This window comes from Halichoerus grypus, chromosome 1 (genome assembly GCF_964656455.1).
Source record: "Halichoerus grypus chromosome 1, mHalGry1.hap1.1, whole genome shotgun sequence".
NCBI classification, from domain to species: domain Eukaryota; kingdom Metazoa; phylum Chordata; class Mammalia; order Carnivora; family Phocidae; genus Halichoerus; species Halichoerus grypus.
In genome coordinates, this window is record NC_135712.1 from 100,370,703 (window position 1) to 100,388,417 (window position 17,715).

At 35.7% G+C, this 17,715-nt stretch overlaps 1 long non-coding RNA gene across 1 annotated transcript in view; it reads right to left on the minus strand.

The window, feature by feature from the left end:
• The window catches only part of LOC118523444 (uncharacterized), a 657,240-nt gene that overhangs the window by 499,340 nt on the left and 140,185 nt on the right, over nucleotides 1–17,715 (minus strand). The window contains exon 3 of the long non-coding RNA XR_013443438.1: nucleotides 12,957–13,037. This is a non-coding gene — a long non-coding RNA (uncharacterized LOC118523444). The remainder of the gene's footprint in view (nucleotides 1–12,956; nucleotides 13,038–17,715) is intronic.

A 17,715-nucleotide genomic window follows, 5' to 3' on the forward strand; every position in this document is an offset into this window, starting at 1 on the left:
TTACACTATATTCTCTTCGTTTTGATGCATTTGCTCATCTTCTTTATAATGGAAACCATATTTTACTATTTACAAGTTATGAATCATTTCAGGAAAACAGATAATGAAGAGTTTTGGCAGGTTAAAGACTCCAGATTTCAATTTTCCAAGGTAAAACTACTGTTATCATTTAAAAAAAAGAAATAATATACAGAGTGTTCAAGTTGTGTCAGCAATTTTAAAGGGGAAAAAAGCAAAAAAAAAATGAAGAACTTGAAAATGTTAAGTATTATAATATTGTTACAGATATAATAAACACTGTTCTTATTTTCTGAGTAGTCTCTCATTTGCACTATTCAAATTAGTCTTATAAATTCCTGGTCAAGGAGAGTGCATCTACTGATCTTGAAAAAATTTATTCAACCATCATATAATTTACTAATTACCTACTCTTTATCAGAAACTAATTTTAATAGCACTCTATTAAACAGTAACCAGCCATTTTGTCTCTTTGCATAAAAGAAGTTCAATGTTCAGAAAATTCAGTATCTAAAGATATCAAGACTTCTTATGGGAATGCAATCTGGTACAGCCACTCTGGAAAACAGTATGGAGGTTCCTCAAGACATTAAAAATAGAGCTACCCTGCGACCCAGCAATTGCACTACTAGGTATTTACTCCAAAGATACAGACGTAGTGAAAAGAAGGGGCACGTGCACCCCAATGTTCATAGCAGCAATGTTCATGATAGCCAAACTATGGAAGGAGCTGAGATACCCTTCAACAGATGAATGGATAAAGAAGATGTGGTTCATATATACAATGGAATATTACTCCATCAGAAAGGATGAATACCTACCATTTGCATTGACATGAATAGAACTGGAGGGGATTATGCTAAGTAAAATAAGTCATGCAGAGAAAGACAATTACCATATGATTTCACTCATATGTGGAACATAAGGAATAGCGCAGAGGACCACAGGTGACGGGAGAGAAAACTGAATGGGAAGAAATTAGAGAGGGAAGCAAACCATGAGAGACTCTGGACTCCAGGAACCAAACTGAGGGTTACAGAAGGAAGGAGGGTGGGGGGAATGGGGTAACCGGGTGATGGATATTAAGGAGGGCACATGTGGTGATGAGCACTGGGTGTTATATGCAACTAATGAATTGTTGAACACTACATCAAAAACCAATGATGTTCTATATGCTGGCTAATTGAACATAATAAATAAATAAATAAATAAATAAATAAATAAATAAATAAATAAATAACTTCTTAAAGGCATTATATATAACTAGAAATAGACATACAGAGAAAATGTCATATAAAATATACTTCTCAAGTTTTAAATTATTTTCAGATACACAATGGCTGATTGGAAGCAATAGTAAGCTCAACTTTTGCAAATACATTTCAATTATGAAATTAAATCACTTGCTATACATTTTCAAGTGGATGAAGTTCTGTGGTGAGAAATTTATCCTTATTACAAGATAGGGCAGTGATTTCAAACCCAAATATGAGTAGTTCCAACAGCAAAGGAGATGGTGTCATTAAAACCTGTTTGTATGGGAGTTGTACTGTGTGTTGCAATCAGTACAGACATGTATTCATACTTCAAACAACATTTTTTCAAAAGTACTTTGAAATTTATTTGGCAGATGGCTACTGCCAATAATAAAAGAAGGAAGCAGATCGATAACACTGAGCCTAAGAGGAGGTGTGTTTACAGGAAAAGAGCACAGTGTTTGAAGGAAACCCCTGGGTTCAAATCCCCAAATGGCCATCAATGGGTTATGTGATCCTGGGCAATTGTTTAATCTTCCCTTTTCTCAGATTTGCCATATGTAGACTATGAACAATAAAAAATGAACTCACTAGGTATATGAGAGGATTATATGAAGTACCATGTGAAGTGATTTGATTGACATCCAATTGATTTCTAATACATATTAGTTTCCTTCCTTCCAAGATCCATTTTTAAAGATATTAATTTAGACCAAAGAAAAGAGGTAAATATGAAAGTTACATAGACATCAAAATATTACTTCATGTAGAAGCAGATGTATTGCAAAAATTTCATGTACGACCCAAAACAATTCCTCTTCAACTTGAAAAGACCAAGGAAGAATCTGAAGAGATGTAGGCTCTAGTCAACTGAAGCAAGCAGGAAATATGGTAAGAGCATTGGAACAATTCTACCTAAAATCATCCATTTTCAAAAGTACACAATGTGATGAAATATTATTATACAACATCACAAAGAAAAGAAACATATATTGGTATATGTACAATTTTTTAAGCTTCTTAAACATTCATTTAAATCCCCAAATAATGGTGGACCCATTTGCTGCTTTCTCATGCTGATACCTTTTCTTCTTTAAATATTTCTTTTTCCAGCTTTATTGAGGTATGATTGACAATTAAAAATTATATATGTTTAGGTTGTACACCTTAAAAGAAAGCATGCTGATATGTTTATCTTATGGCTACAATACAACAATTCACAAAGATTCTCACTCTAGTTATAAGAAAATCTAACTTTCCTCATCTGTTCTCCTAATTTGCTGTAAGTTATATTCTTTTTTAAAAAGTATTTGTGGCCCACCTGATACTTCCTCTTGAAGACTGTGTTCCAAGGAAGAAAATAACAATGACCCAAACTCCACTTACAGAGGCCAAGCAGTGGAGCATCATAGTCATGAGTTCAGACCCTGTGGTTCCTATATCTGGATCCAAGTCCTGCATCTGCTACTTCTTAGCTGCCTAAGCTATAGAAGTTACTCTGCTTCATGTTTTCCTCTTTCTCAATTTTCTCATCTGTAAAATGAGGATAATTACAATGTCTACATCAAGATAGCTATGAGGATTAAATAAATGGTTTTTTTAAGCATTGATTAGTTTTTGGAATGTAGCAAAGTATTCAGCTAATGTTAGCCATGGTTAGTACTATTATTATTTATTATGAGTTAATGCATGAAAAAAGGCTCAAAACGAATGAGCATCTCATTTAAGATATAACATACAATCATTGGAGCTTGAATATTGTATTGATTTTTTTTATTGCAGTATAAAAAATCACCACAAACTTAGTGGCTTGAAACAACACATATGTATTATCTCATACTTTCTGGGGGTCAGAATTCCAGATACAGGCTATCTAGGCTCCTGCTCAGGGTTGCAAAAGGCTACAACTGGCATGTCAAAAAGGCTCCATCCCTTGCTAGCACTAAGAGTTCTTTTCCAAGCCCCTGTAGTTGTTGACAGAATTCAGTGTGTTGTGCTGTAGAACTGAGGCCCCCATATGCTTGCCAGGAGTCTGCAGGTGCAGCTCTCAGCAACAAGATGCCACCGACTGTTTCTTCTCACAATTCCACCTTGGTATTGGTCATCTCTGAGGCCAAGTACCTGAATTTCAATCCTGGTGCAGTCATTACTAGCTGTGAGACCATGAGTACGTTCCTTAACATCTCCATGAAATGGGGATAATAATAGTACCTTCTTTCCAAAGCTGTTGTGAGGATTAAATTATTACATGTAAAGCACACAGAACACAGAGTAATTGTTTACTATTATTATCATCCCAGTTAATTTTGATAATCTTTATTTATAGTCAATAATTACAAAAGCCCAGTTTAAAAAGATAACAGTGGGAAAATGGCACACACCTAAAACTTTCCCCAGGCAACATCTTTTTTTTTTTTTAATGCATTGGTTGAAATAGTTTGTTGTTTTCAAGGAAATTGTATTTTAAGCAGCATTTGTGGTAAATTACTCATAGTTGGCTACCTAATATCCATTGTCACCCATATTTCTTGATTTTGTTGGGAGCAGCAATGTATCAAGCTCCAGGAGTTGTATAAAGATTGTTTTAAGACATTCACAGTCTTATTTCCTGCATCTTCAGCACTCCTTGCTGCTGGGGTTCCCATGGGACTTGTTCTAGGCAATGAGACTAAAGCAGAAGCCTGTCAAGAGATTTCTAGGAAATATTTTGCTTTCCTGCTGAGTGATAACAACAGCTCTGGCACTGACTTTTCCCCTTATGCCTGGAGATGTAGCAGTCATCTTGAGGACAAGAAGTAAAATGCTGACTATTGTGATGATGGAACAAAGGCAGAAGCATGACTCCTTAAACTACTGTACTAATGCCAGAAACCAACTGATCTCCCTCTAGTTTTCTTACTATAAGAAATAAATAAGCACCAATTTGTAAGAAACAATTTAGGTAGGGGTTCCCACTGCCTGTAAGTAGATACAATCTAAAACAATAAAATATATGAAAGAAAGATGACTTGTACTTTGGTATAACAAATGTTATGGGTGAATGACTTGAAATTACAAAAACAAACCCCCCCAAAAAAACCCAAGACTGCAATCAAAAAAGACAAAATTAGTGAAAATCTAATATCACTGAGCTATACCAAAAAGACACATTCAAAAGGGTGTTTTAATATGAATGAATAAAACAAATAGATGGTCTAAAATAAAAGTTTGTCTTACATTAAATTACTCTCTTCTCTGACTTGATTAAATCTACTATTGCTTTAACTTGGAAGAGATATAGCCTTCAAATAAAGTTCAGAGTCCCTTACTTAAATTATCTGTGATGATGGCAATCTTGCATCTATAAGAATAAACCCACCTACTTTCCCTAAAAAAAAAAAAAGAAAGAAAAGAAAAGAAAATCTGCTGAAAATAACAGAGAAGTAAATATAAAGAAAACAAAACCTACTCAGTGCTCTGGGACCTTATCATATGATATGTTCCCTTTAACTGTCATAAACTATAAAACCCCAGAACCCACCTCCAATCCCAAACTCATCCCCATTCCCACCAGTGTCTGTCATTCAAACTGACCTCTTTTGCTTTCTTTTAAGCACTACTGCCCGTTTCAAATTATTTTGTTATTTCTCTTTCCTTTTTTTGGGGGGAGGGTTGGTTTCCTGGTTTGTCTCCCCTCGTCACAACTGAAATATAAGCTCCATTACAGCACAGACTTTTCCTAGTAAAAACTCAATCTAAAAACCTAAAATGCTCCCCAAATATTGGAGACAGTAAATAAGTGATGAATGAATTAGGAAATTAAGAAAAATGAATGAATGATAGACAAATATAGCCCTTACAATAGCTGAGTCTCTCACACTTAACAGGTATCAAATGAATGTTAAAAAAAAAAAAGTAAGAAAACGTTCATATACTCTTGCTGTTGAAATACTGCAAATTCATTTGCAGTTCAATGAAGGTTTTCTCCAGAATCCGAATCATTTCTACAGAATCATTAGTTTGTATTATAAATATGCAGCTAATTTATTATAGAATCACAACAGCATTTCACTATTTCTAAATCCCAAATATATATGAACAAAGAATCAATGAACCAGTTGCTAAGTCCTCATAAAATAAGACATATTGAATTAGTAAAAATACTACTCCGTGAAAATCATACAGAGCATCCTTAGCTTCTCTCAATCCTGAACCATCTTCAGAGTTGTGCCTTCAGTTACCAGACTGCAACTATAGATGAAACAACATTCCAAAACCAAGGAAAAGAAACCTCATATGATAGGTTTTTAAATTAAAAGTCTTCCAGTTTCTTTCTCTAATCTTTTTTCTATATACCAAAATACAAAAGTGTGATAAAAAATTCAAATAAGAAAGGTGACACAATGAGAAGTATCTTTTTTCCCACTTCATAATATGTTCCTATGTGACTGAGGAAATAGTCATTGACACAGTTTTAATGAATCTTCCTTTGATTTTTTTCAAACTCACACAAATACATTGCCTATATACACATATAACTTCTTACATATATGGATGCAGATTTAACACTTTTCTGGTGTCTTTTTGTGCATACAACTCGTTAATTTACTTAGCAGCATATTCTAGAGCTCTAGCTCATTGTGCAGTGTCCCACTGTGTGGCTGCACCCCTTTTAGGTGATCATTCAGGATGTGTTCAGATTTTACTGTATCAACAAAGCTATAATGAACATGTGTGTGCATACATCTGTGAAAATCGCAGGACGGGTATCAGGGACATTTTCATAAATATTGAAAAACTCCCATAACATTTGTTATACCAAAGTACAAATTTGTCAATGATGCATGAAAATTCCTGTTTTCCAACCTCTCCAACATTGTATATGGTTGAAATTTTTTTCTGACAGGATGAAAAGTGGGAAGTGCTATTTAATTGCTGTCTTAATTTGCACTACTTACAATATGAAATAGTGCAATAGGAGGGACTTTGAACGTCTTTTGGTCTACTTATAAACCATGAGTATTTATTCCTCCATATATTGTCAGTCCATGCCCTTCCTTCTTATCTTCCTCCTTCCTTTAGAGGGATTTGCTATTTATATTATTGAATTTTAAGAATTATTTTAGCAAATTAATTCTTGGTCACAATTAATACAAATTATATTTAATTATTCCCTCATTATTTTTTATTTAAGGTTTTTGTCATACAGAAGACTTTACATTTAAGGTAGTAAAATTTGTCATCTTACACCTTTTGACATCTAGGTATTCTGTCTTAAATGATGTGGTGAAATAGTATCTTCAAATGTTGATATTTGTAATTCTCTTTTCTTTCTGCCATGTTTAAGACCGTATTTCCAATCAGTCACAGTCATCTACATAATGCAGATAAATCTTTTGAGGAGAAATATAAAAAGAAAGAAAGCTAAATGTTCAGATCTCCCCCTCCACCAAATGAGGTCTTCAGCATTAAAAGGGAGGCAGCAAAGGGATATTAGAGCTAGATCTTGTGTCACTATAATAAATTGGAGAGGAAATGGAGGGAGCTTTAAACACCACCTGCCCTAACATGGTCTTAAAAAGGCACGGATCTTACAGCCTTCACAAAATCTAACTTTCTAACTTGAAATGTATCACAGACCTAAATGTAAAATGCCAAACTATAAAATTCCAAGAAGAGAACATAGGAGAAAACCTAGATGACTCTGGATATAGCAATGCCTTTTTAGATAAAACATCAAAGACACCATCCATGAAAGAATTAATTGATAAGCTGCACTCATTAAAATTAAAAACTTTGGCTCTGCAAAAGACAATACTGAGAGAATTAGAAGACCGGCCACAAACTGGGAGAAAATGTTTACAAAAGACACATCTGACAAAAGACTGTTGTTAAAAACACATAAAGAACTATTAAAACTCAACAATAAGAAATCAAACAACTCAATTAAAAAATAGGCCAAAGACCATAACAGACATTTTACCAAAGATACACAGATGACAAATAAGCATATGAACAGATGCTCCACATCATATCTCATCAGGGAACGGCAAATTAAAATAACAAGGTACCACTAGACACCTATGAGAATGGCCAAAATTCAAAATATGGACAACACAAAATACTAACAAAGATATGGAGTAACAGGAACTCTCATTCATTGCTGGTGGGAATGCAGTGTGGTGCAGCCACTTTGAAAGACAGTTTGGCAGTTTCTTATAAACTACACATACTCTTACCACATGATGCAGCAAATGTGCTACTTAGTCTTTACCCACAGGAGTTGAAAATGCACATCCACACAAAAATGTGCACATGGATGTTTACAGCAACTTTACTCATAATCATCAAAATTTGGAAGCAACCAAGACGTCTCTTAGTAGGTGAATGGATAAATAAACTATAGTACATCCAGACAATGGAATATTTTCAGTGCTAAGAAGAAATGAGCTATCAAGCAATGAAAAGACATGGAAGAAACTTAAATGCATATTGCTAGGTGAAAGAAGCCAATCTGAAAAGGCTGAATACTGTATGATTCTAATTATATGACATGCTGGAAAAGGCAAAACTATGGAAACAGTGGAAAGATCAGTGATTGCCAAGGATTGGGGAAAAGGGGGGTGGATAAGTAAGCAGAAGCATAGAGGATATTTAGGGCAGTGAAAATACTCTGTATGATAGTATGATGGATATATGTTTTTATACAACTCTACCCCCATATGTGGCCGCACCTGTGCATCGGAGCATGGTTAGGGAAAAACACCACAGCAATGCTGCTTTTAGTCCCGATCACTTGCCCTAAGTGGCCCTCAATGCTATGTGTAAACCTATCGCACTGCTTATTCTAGTTACCTCACCCTCAAATTCTTAGAATAAGGGTCTTCTTTTTTGAAATCCTAAACAGTTTTTTAAGACTACAATGTCCTACTCAACTATTTTTAAGATTGCATTTAAAATTTTTCAGTGCATTTAAAATGTTGGGATCTTATTAATAGGAAAGAAAAATATTAAATAATTTGTAAGATAAACGAGGAATGCTTCTACATGGAATAAATCCTTTATATATGATATGATAATATTAAAAATTGAATAAAGCACAAAAACACTAAAAGATATCACAAAAATGTTCCCTGTGGATTTTATCAAATGTATTCCGCTCTCCCAAAATCTGAGTCTTACAAAACACTGCTTTTATATATAAACATTCAGTGCTGCTAATCTATCTTGTTTTATTGGTTCTGAATTCAGAAGATAACACCATGGGCCAAAATATTCCCATTTCTAATAATGATAAACTTCATACCCTTTCTCCTCAATCAATGATCCATTTTCTTATCTCACTTCACTTCATCATCTAGGTAAGTAGCAATTCCATCCATCTAGTTTATCAAATCAAAATCCTTAGAGTCATCCTTGCCTTCTTTTATTTATTTATTTTTTTTTAAGATTTATTTGACAGAGAGAGACACAGCAAGAGAGGGAACACAAGCAGGGGAGTGGGAGAGGGAGAAGCAGGCTTCCCACCGAGCAGGAAGCCCGATGTGGGGCTCCATCCCAGGACCCTGGGATCATGACCTGAGCTGAAGGCAGACGCTTAACAACCAAGCCACCCAGGCGCCCCCTTGCCTTATTTTTCTTACTCCACATTAAATTCATCAGAATGTCCAACTGAGCGTCCCTTCAAAATACATCCAGAATTAGACTATGTGTCTTTGCCTCTGCTGCTACAATTCTTATTCAAGGCATTATCTCTCACCTGGACTTCCACAGGTTTTCAACCTGGTCTCTGTACTGCTGTCCCTGTCCACCTTCATTTATTCTTAACACAGCAGCCAGAGTGAAACCATTAAAATGTCAGTCAAACCCTTTCACTTCTTTGTTCAAGGACCTCCAAAGACTTCCCATCTCAGTGAAAGTACAGACCAAGCATTTTCTTTTTATGACTTATTAGGCACATATGACCTACAACCCACCCTGCCACCTATTCCCATTCTCACCACATCTCCTAATCTTCCCTTTTTCATTCTACTCCACGCTCAAGGTCATATTTGCTGCTTCTCAAATATGCCAAGCACAATCTTGCCTTGGGGCTTGAGCCTCTGCATTTGCCTTTTTTCCCCACTTGTATTGTCCTTCCTTCCAGATACCCATAAGGCTTCAAACTTGATTTACTTCACATCTTACCCAAATGACACTTCATGACATAACTGTATTAAATATGGTAATTGTATAGGAAAAACACACTCCTCCATTTCTCCTTTACTCACATACTCACAATATTTCCATGTTGATGATCTGGTCAACAAATGTGTGGAGGTTTTCATTCACCAAGCAATCCCCCATGACATCAGCTGGGTGTCCCACAATTTAACTCAATTCTGACAGAGTCCGACGAGACTTCCCCTGTTCCACTTCCAATGCCAATCACAGGTCACAGGTTGTCACCTGTACTTCTGACCAGCTATAACTTGGGGTTCCCATGACCCCCCTCAGGTTTAATAATTTGTAGAATGGTTCACAGAACTCAGAGAAACGCTTACTTATATTCACCATTTATTATAAAATTATATGATAAAGGACACAGATGAACATCCAGATGGAAGAGATGGGCAAGGGGTACAGAGCTTCCATACCCTCACCAAGCACCCCACCCTCCTGGTACTTCAACAACCCTGAAGCTCTCCAAATTCTGTACTTTGGGAATTTTTATGAAGGTGTCATCACATAGACATCATTGATCATTATGATCATTGATCATAGACACACTGATCATTAACTCCATTTCCAGACCCTTTCCTCCTCCTGGGGGATGGGGAGTGAGGTTGAAATTTCCAAGCTCTTAATCCTGGCTTGGTCTTTCTGGTGACCAGCCCCATCCAGACGCTATTCAGGAGTTGCCTCATTAGAGCAAAAGATGGTCCTATCATCCAGGAAATTCCAAAGGATTCAGGAGCCCTGTATTAGGAGCTGAGGTCAAAGACCAAATACTAGAACAAAAGATGCTCCTAGTAGTTGTATCACTTAGGAAACTACAAGGGTTTTAAGGGCTCTATTCCAGGAACTAAGAACAGAGACCAACATATATTTTTTCTACTTTTTCACAATAACACATTTCAACATTTGGTAAAAGTAGTTCCACTATCCTTCTCCTTTTATATCATTATACATGTTTAGTTTTGCATATGAGCTTTATTTACTTATTTGTTTATTTTGAATATGAGCTTTAGAATCTTATTGTTACCTTCACAGGTATCACATTGGGTCTTAAGATTAATTGATAAATTTAAAATATGCTGTTCTCTAAAAAAAGAATACAGTTTTTGTTTTGATAATTTCAAGTTATTTTACCGTCCTTCAGTAAAGTTTCACCATTACATTCATATAGGCTTGGTTGAGGTCTTATTCAGTTTATTTCTAGGTATTTTACTTTTGTGGTTGCTGTAGAAAACAGGCTTATTTCTCCTATTGTATGGTCTGGCTAATAATAATTCATAACGAGGAAAACATTTTTGTTTTCTTTACTTTAGTTCAAACGCCACTACCTTATGGATCTTTTTTTAATTTCAATTGCAAATTTTAGAGTTTCAAGGTATGGAATTATGTAATCTCTATGAATAGTATTTTCTGTTTCATATAAAGTTTAAAGCCTCTCATTTTTTTTCTTCTAACTTCATTGGCTAGTACTTCAGGAACAACGTTAAATAAGGAAAGTAGTAGAAATCCTCCTGATTATTGATTATAGTGGGAATGTCTCTTGTGTTTCACAACTAACTTTACTGTGGCTTTTGTTGAGTGCACAGTTTTATTATGGTAAGGATACATATATACATAATTTCTATTTGGTTAAGAGACCTATCATTACTATTGATATTACAGGTCATTTTGGACAAAATGGCTTTTGTTTTTAATGGCATTGTAGATTTTTATTAAATATTTCATTAAATCATTTCTGGGTTTGTTTTTTTGTTTTTTTTTTTTGCTTTTCACATCTTTTTTTCTTTACAGAGCAGAGTAATTATAATCTGCTCTTAATATATCTAATGGCTGACTTTAAAATTTTTAATAAATTATATAATGTTTTTCTAGGCTGAACAAATAATGCAGAGTTGGTTTCTAGTTATGAACTAGTTCCCACATGAATGTTTCTTAAAAGCCCCTGATGAAGATGCTTCTTAATAAAATAGAAACATGACATACCCCCTGTTTCGGGCAGCCTCCTCCTCAGCTCACATAGCATTTACTCAATAGACTCGAGAACAGAGAGTCTATGATAAAAGAAATGGAGGCTATGCATCAGCTCAGTGACATGAGCCCTTCTGACCAAGTTGGACTCACTGCAACTATTGCTGTGAACCTATTTGCTAGTGACCGTGACATACTATAGGCTACCATATTTTAAGCACCAGCCAGCTATTTTGGTGGTATATGGATTATATTTGATTGCTTTCAACACAAAAGGGTTAATTCCTGACACTCACTGGAATGCAGACTTACTCGGGATTTGAATTTGCTGTTCTTACTCATTATGTGTCTGTATACAACATCATCTCTCTATTTACTAAATTTTGTGGTATCCCATGTGGTATTACTTCTTTCTTAGACAGCCTCTTTACACAGAAATAGAAAACTTTATGGGCTGATGAAAATTAGTTACAATGCCAACTACTGACAGCATGTGATACATACTATGAACTCATAACCTATATATGGTACTATTTTCCCCATAAATTGAACACCTGAATTCATAAATCAAGAGTTCATCACATCTCATTACTTAAACCAAATGATTCTTTCATTAAAGATAAATTCTCTCACAATGATCCCAGACCCTGCAGACTTAGTGGTTGTAGTATACAACGGAAGAACACCTCTAAGAGGAGACAAAACCATGCATGTATTACATACAATGGATTACTATTTTCTTTGTTTTCTTCTCAACTAGTACTGTATGTGGGGAGTGTTAAGTAGTTAACTTTGCAAATTAACACATAAGTTGAACAATATTAATAATGGAACAAACTTGAGCCAGAAGATAAATGGACATCAACCTGAGATTCTAAACTTGGAGATGTCCACAGAAAATCTTGACAATTTGAACTGGCTCCCATCAGAAATGGTTTCAGCACATTCTGCACTCAGCACATATGAAGAAAAGTCCCATCATGTTAGGTGGGAGATTTTCTCTTTTTCAAAGTAAAAGAATGGGGCAAACATATTTTTATATATGTATATATATGTATATATACACCTGTTTTTTTTTGTTTTTTTTTTTTTTTTAAAGATTTTATTTTTATTATTTATTTGACAGAGAGACACAGCGAGAGAGGGAACACAAGCAGGGGGAGTGGGAGAGGGAGAAGCAGGCTCCCCGCAGAGCAGGGAGCCCGATGTGGGACTCGATCCCAGGACCCTGAGATCATGACCTGAGCCGAAGGCAGTCGCTTAACCGACTGAGCCACCCAGGCGCCCTATATACACCTGTTTTTAAATCTTATTTATGTATACCCACAGGACAAAGGGTTTAAATGCAGTAGAAATATGCTATGTGTTTACTCAGCATACAAACAACCTTCCTAATTTGTGAAACTCCAGCACTGTATGGTTGATGGTAGGCAGGAAGTCAAGAAGGCAGATGATTTCTATACCCTGGAGTGGAGAATATAGAGACATGAACTAGGATCTGCCACTTACGACTCTTACCTTGAGGAAGTGATGCACAGCCAGATGTTAATCATGGTGGCAACAAAAAGTCAACAGTTCAGCAATGATGGCAGTTTGTTCCTGTAATAGAAACAAGTGGCAATGAGTGTCCTATAATGGAGGCAGCAACAGTAGCATCCTAACCAGTTGTTCTTGACTGCAAAGTCTGTTCTGGCTCATGCTCATTATCTACATAGGGCCTCCCAGCATTCCCACAGATCCTTTAAGCTACCATATATCTTTCCAACCAATTCTGTTACTTGTGACCAAGAATGTTGCCTGATAAAATAGGTAAGAATGTTGTGTATGTTACATTTATTACAGCTCCCAATTAAGAGAAAAGAATTGGGGGGGGGAGGGAAGAGGGAAGGATGGAGGGAGAGAGAGGGATAGAAATTTGAAAAAAAATAAGAGGTGGAGGAGAAAGAAGACAAAGAGGAAAAATACATACTTCCACTTCTGAATCCAAAGAAATAATCCTTGCAGTGCTAAACACCTACCACAGAATTTAAAACAGTATGGAGTTTCCTCAAAACATTAAAAATAGAACTACCCTATGACCCAGCAATTGCCCTACCAGGTATTTACCCAAAGGATACAAAAATACAGATTTGAAGGGACACATACACCCTGATGTTTATAGCAGCATTATCAACAATAACCAAATTATGGAAAGAGCTGAAATGTCCATCAACAGATGAATGGATAAAGATGTGGTTTACACACACATACACACACACACACACACACACACACACACACACACACACACACACTGGAATATTATTCAGCCATCAAAAAGAATGAAATCTTGCCATTTGCAATGACATGGATGGAACTAGAGTGTATTATGCTAAATGAAATAAGTAAGAGAAAGACAAATACCATATGATTTCACTCATATGTGGAATTTCAGAAACAAAACAGATGAATATAGGGGAAAAGGGGAAAAAAGGAAGAGAGAGGGAGGCAAACCAGAAGATACTCTTAACTATAGAGAACACACTGAGGGTTGCTGGAGGGGAGGGGATTCGGGGATGGGTTAAATAGGTGATGGGCATTAAGGAGGGCACTTGCTGTGATGAGCACTGGGTGTTATATGTAAGTAATGAATCACTAAATTCTACTCCTGAAACCAATACTACACTATATGTTAACAAACTAGAATTTAAATAAAAATTTGAAACAAATAAACAAAAATAAGCAGAAGCATTTCATCAGCAGTTTTTAGGAGCAAGGAAGAACAATGCAGTATAGGTAAACAACACTGATACATTCCTTAAAAATCATAAAATAATAGAATTGAGAAATAAATAATGAGCTATCAAACCTGAATGGGTTAAACTCCTCTATTAAAATGCAATCATTCATTCATTGGGTCAAAAATTAGAAACTATTAAAGACCATAAAAACACCAGGGAGGCAAAAAATTCAAAGTAAAGAGTTTAAACATATATACCACTTTTACAGACTGCATTCTTGGATTCATAATCAATAAAACTAGAAGTAAAATATTTTTTAAAACTTTAATACTTAGAAATTCATATTTTTCCTAAATAATACCTAGATCAAAATAAAAATAAAACTGAAATTTCCAACCATACACAATGTAATTAAAAGCTGAATAGTTCACATCAAAACCTATGTTATATAACTAAGGAACATCTATAGGCATGAATGCTGTAATTACTTAAAGTATAAAAAGATGAAAGGAGGGAAGGTGGGAGGGAGGGAATGAAGAAGGAAAAACATCTTCATTTAATGTGAAGAAATTAGGATAAGAAAATAACTAAACCCTAAGAAAGAACAAGACTGAACTGCATTTTTTAAATGAACAGAGAATAAAATAATAATAATAATAACAAAAAAGGGAAAACATTACTAAAACAAAGGGTTGGGTCTTCAAAGATGAATAAAATGGGTAACTTCTAAAAAGACTGATTAAGGATAAAGGAAAGAATGCAAACTGCACATGAAAAACAAGAAAATATAAAAATGTTATGAGCAAATTCAAAGTACAACTCAGAAAAAAAACATTGAAAGCTTAAGGGAAATGGCTTATTTTCTAACAAAATATAATGTACTGAAATGATGTTTTTAAGGTGAAAGAAAAAACCTTAACAGATGCATAACCATACATACATGCTGTTGGAGAAGAAATTCCAGTGAGGCTGTTCTTGTGCAATGTGCATATGGTGGAGGAAGGCAGGCCAGAGCCCTGCCTCACCTGCCATGACATCAATACTGAGGACCATGCAGGCATTGCTGTTGACCCCACGGCTCATGAGAACACCATAGGTAACCACTGCTGGGGATGATGAGCAGTCCCTGGGCAGTTCTGAGTAGTAAAGCATCCTGCTCAGTATGCATGCCCAATCTCTCCCAGGTGATAAGAACAGCAAGTGAGATGGAGAGAGAAGAGCTGCAGTGTGCCAAGTGTGGGCACTGATGCTGTGGAGACATGATACAAGCCTGAGGCAGGGCAATAAGAAAACAGACAGGGATGCAGAGTCAGGGACAAACAGGAGAAATATTTTAAAGATAGAACTGACAGCACCAGGTGACAGATTGGAAGGTGTAATTAAGGGGCACAAAAGCTTCTAGAATTGGTTCCAGTTCTAGGTCATGTGCAGCTGGGGGGCATACACAAAAAGGAGAACAGAAAGGGAAAAAAAAGAACAGATTATAGCAGGCTGTGGGAAGGGTGTGAGAAGTCAACAAAGGGGTAAAACCCACTTCTCTCGTGTTCCATCACTGAAAATTACAGGGTGTCCTTCTGAGCCATCATGTAGTATAGTATAGTGAATGCTTGCTATGGTGAACCAGCTCCCAGAACAGATATGCAAACACAAAGTGAAGAATTGGGATTTACCAATGCAAAATATTCTAGAGCAAAATAGTCCAAAAAGTCCAGTTTGTGCTGTGGAAAATAGCGGGTTATAGTCATTAAAATTAAGCTTATCTAAAAGCTACAGAAAACTAAAAATGAACATTGGCTTAAAAATATAGAAATTCATTTATTTCTTATATAACCAGAGCAGTCTTGCCCTAGTTTAGCAATTCCATGATTGTCCAGACCCACAGCTTTTTCTAGCTTGTCCCATCAACCTCAACAGCTTCTACTTCGTAGTCCAAAACAACTACTCCATAGCCAGTCAATATGTCTATCTCCTGACTCCAAAAAATAGGAACAGGAAGCCATGTCTCTTTCCTGTAAGTATACTTTTCAAAAGTTATCTATACCATTTCCCTTAAATCTCTTCTATTCCATGGATACTCGATCTTGTTTAACTAAAAGGAAGCCTGGGTAATCTAGTTTTTATTTTCGGCAGCCATATGCCCACCCCCAAATCAGAAAGTGTTATTTCTGCATAAGAAATAAAGATGGGATTTGGGCGGACCACCACACCACCACCAATAAAAAAATTTCACATTCTGGGGTGCCTGGGGTGGAGTAGTCCGTCAAGCAACCAACTCTTGGTTTCGGCTCAGATATGATCTCAGGGTTGAGATCAAGCCCTGGGTGAGGCTCCACACTCAGCAGAGTCTACTTGAGATTTTCGCTCTCCCTCTCCCTCTGCCCCTCCCCCCTCTCTCCCTATCTCTCTCTATATATATATCTGAAATAAAAATATTTTGCATTCTAAGATGGATAATGTTATGCCTTTGTGAGATAGAAACTCTTCAGTAATGCTATCTTTGCATAGAAATGTTTAGATCGAGATTTCTTGAGTTGACTAATTCATTCCTGTAACACCTATTAGTTTTTCACCTTCATGACTCCCTGTTTTATAGAAACACTGCCACAGAAGCAATGCTTTTAGATTTTCTTGGCATCTTTTTAGTTCCTATCTATTAATAATACATGTATCGAAGACTTTTATGGCCTGTTGCGTTGTACTGCAAATTTGAGCAAAGGATTTGAATGACAATCACACAGGTTCTAAGAGCATAGGCAGAAAATCTGTAACCAGAGACATGGCAAATGAAATAAAGGAGGACTTTGAAGGCCAAGGGCACAAAGCTGAGAAATGGAAAAGAATAAATCAAGTGGAAGAGGAGAAAAAATAAAAGAATTTTCTCATAAGGAAGAAAAACATGAGAAATAATATATTGGAGAAGTTAGGAAACATGAGAACGAATCTCAAAACCCAAATGATATCATTAAAGTAGGGTTTTAACTGCACCAAATCCTTTCTAATCAAAATAATATTTGTAGTATTATGTAATATACATACTTAAGTCTAGAAATACCTCTGGAGATAATGGAGCTATGTCTAGAAATATCCTGGCTAAATATTCTGCCAATCACTTAGGTTAATTGATTTGTTTTATTGTCCAGACAACTTAGTCAAAATAGTCCCATCAGAATGATCACATACAAAAATTTAAATACTTCAACTGATACCTACTAAGAACCTAGAAGTGAAGTAAGGAGGAAAGATAATAAGATTAGCCTCTTAGTCTTGGTTCCCCACAACTTTCTTCCTTGTAAATATATTTTTGTTATAAGCACATGATATTTAAAAAGAACATTGCTTAATGAATTCTGGCTTCTTACAGAACTAAATAAAGGAATGTTACATTATCATTTACATTTATTTTGGAGATAGTGATATCAGTTTCATTAGATTTCCACACATAAAAATGAGTGATACATAATGCAAGCAGCATTTACTTCAAGAAAAACATAATACATCCAAACAGTTTTTTTCAACATCTAAAAGTTGCAATTCAGGAAGAAATCTCTTGCATAGAC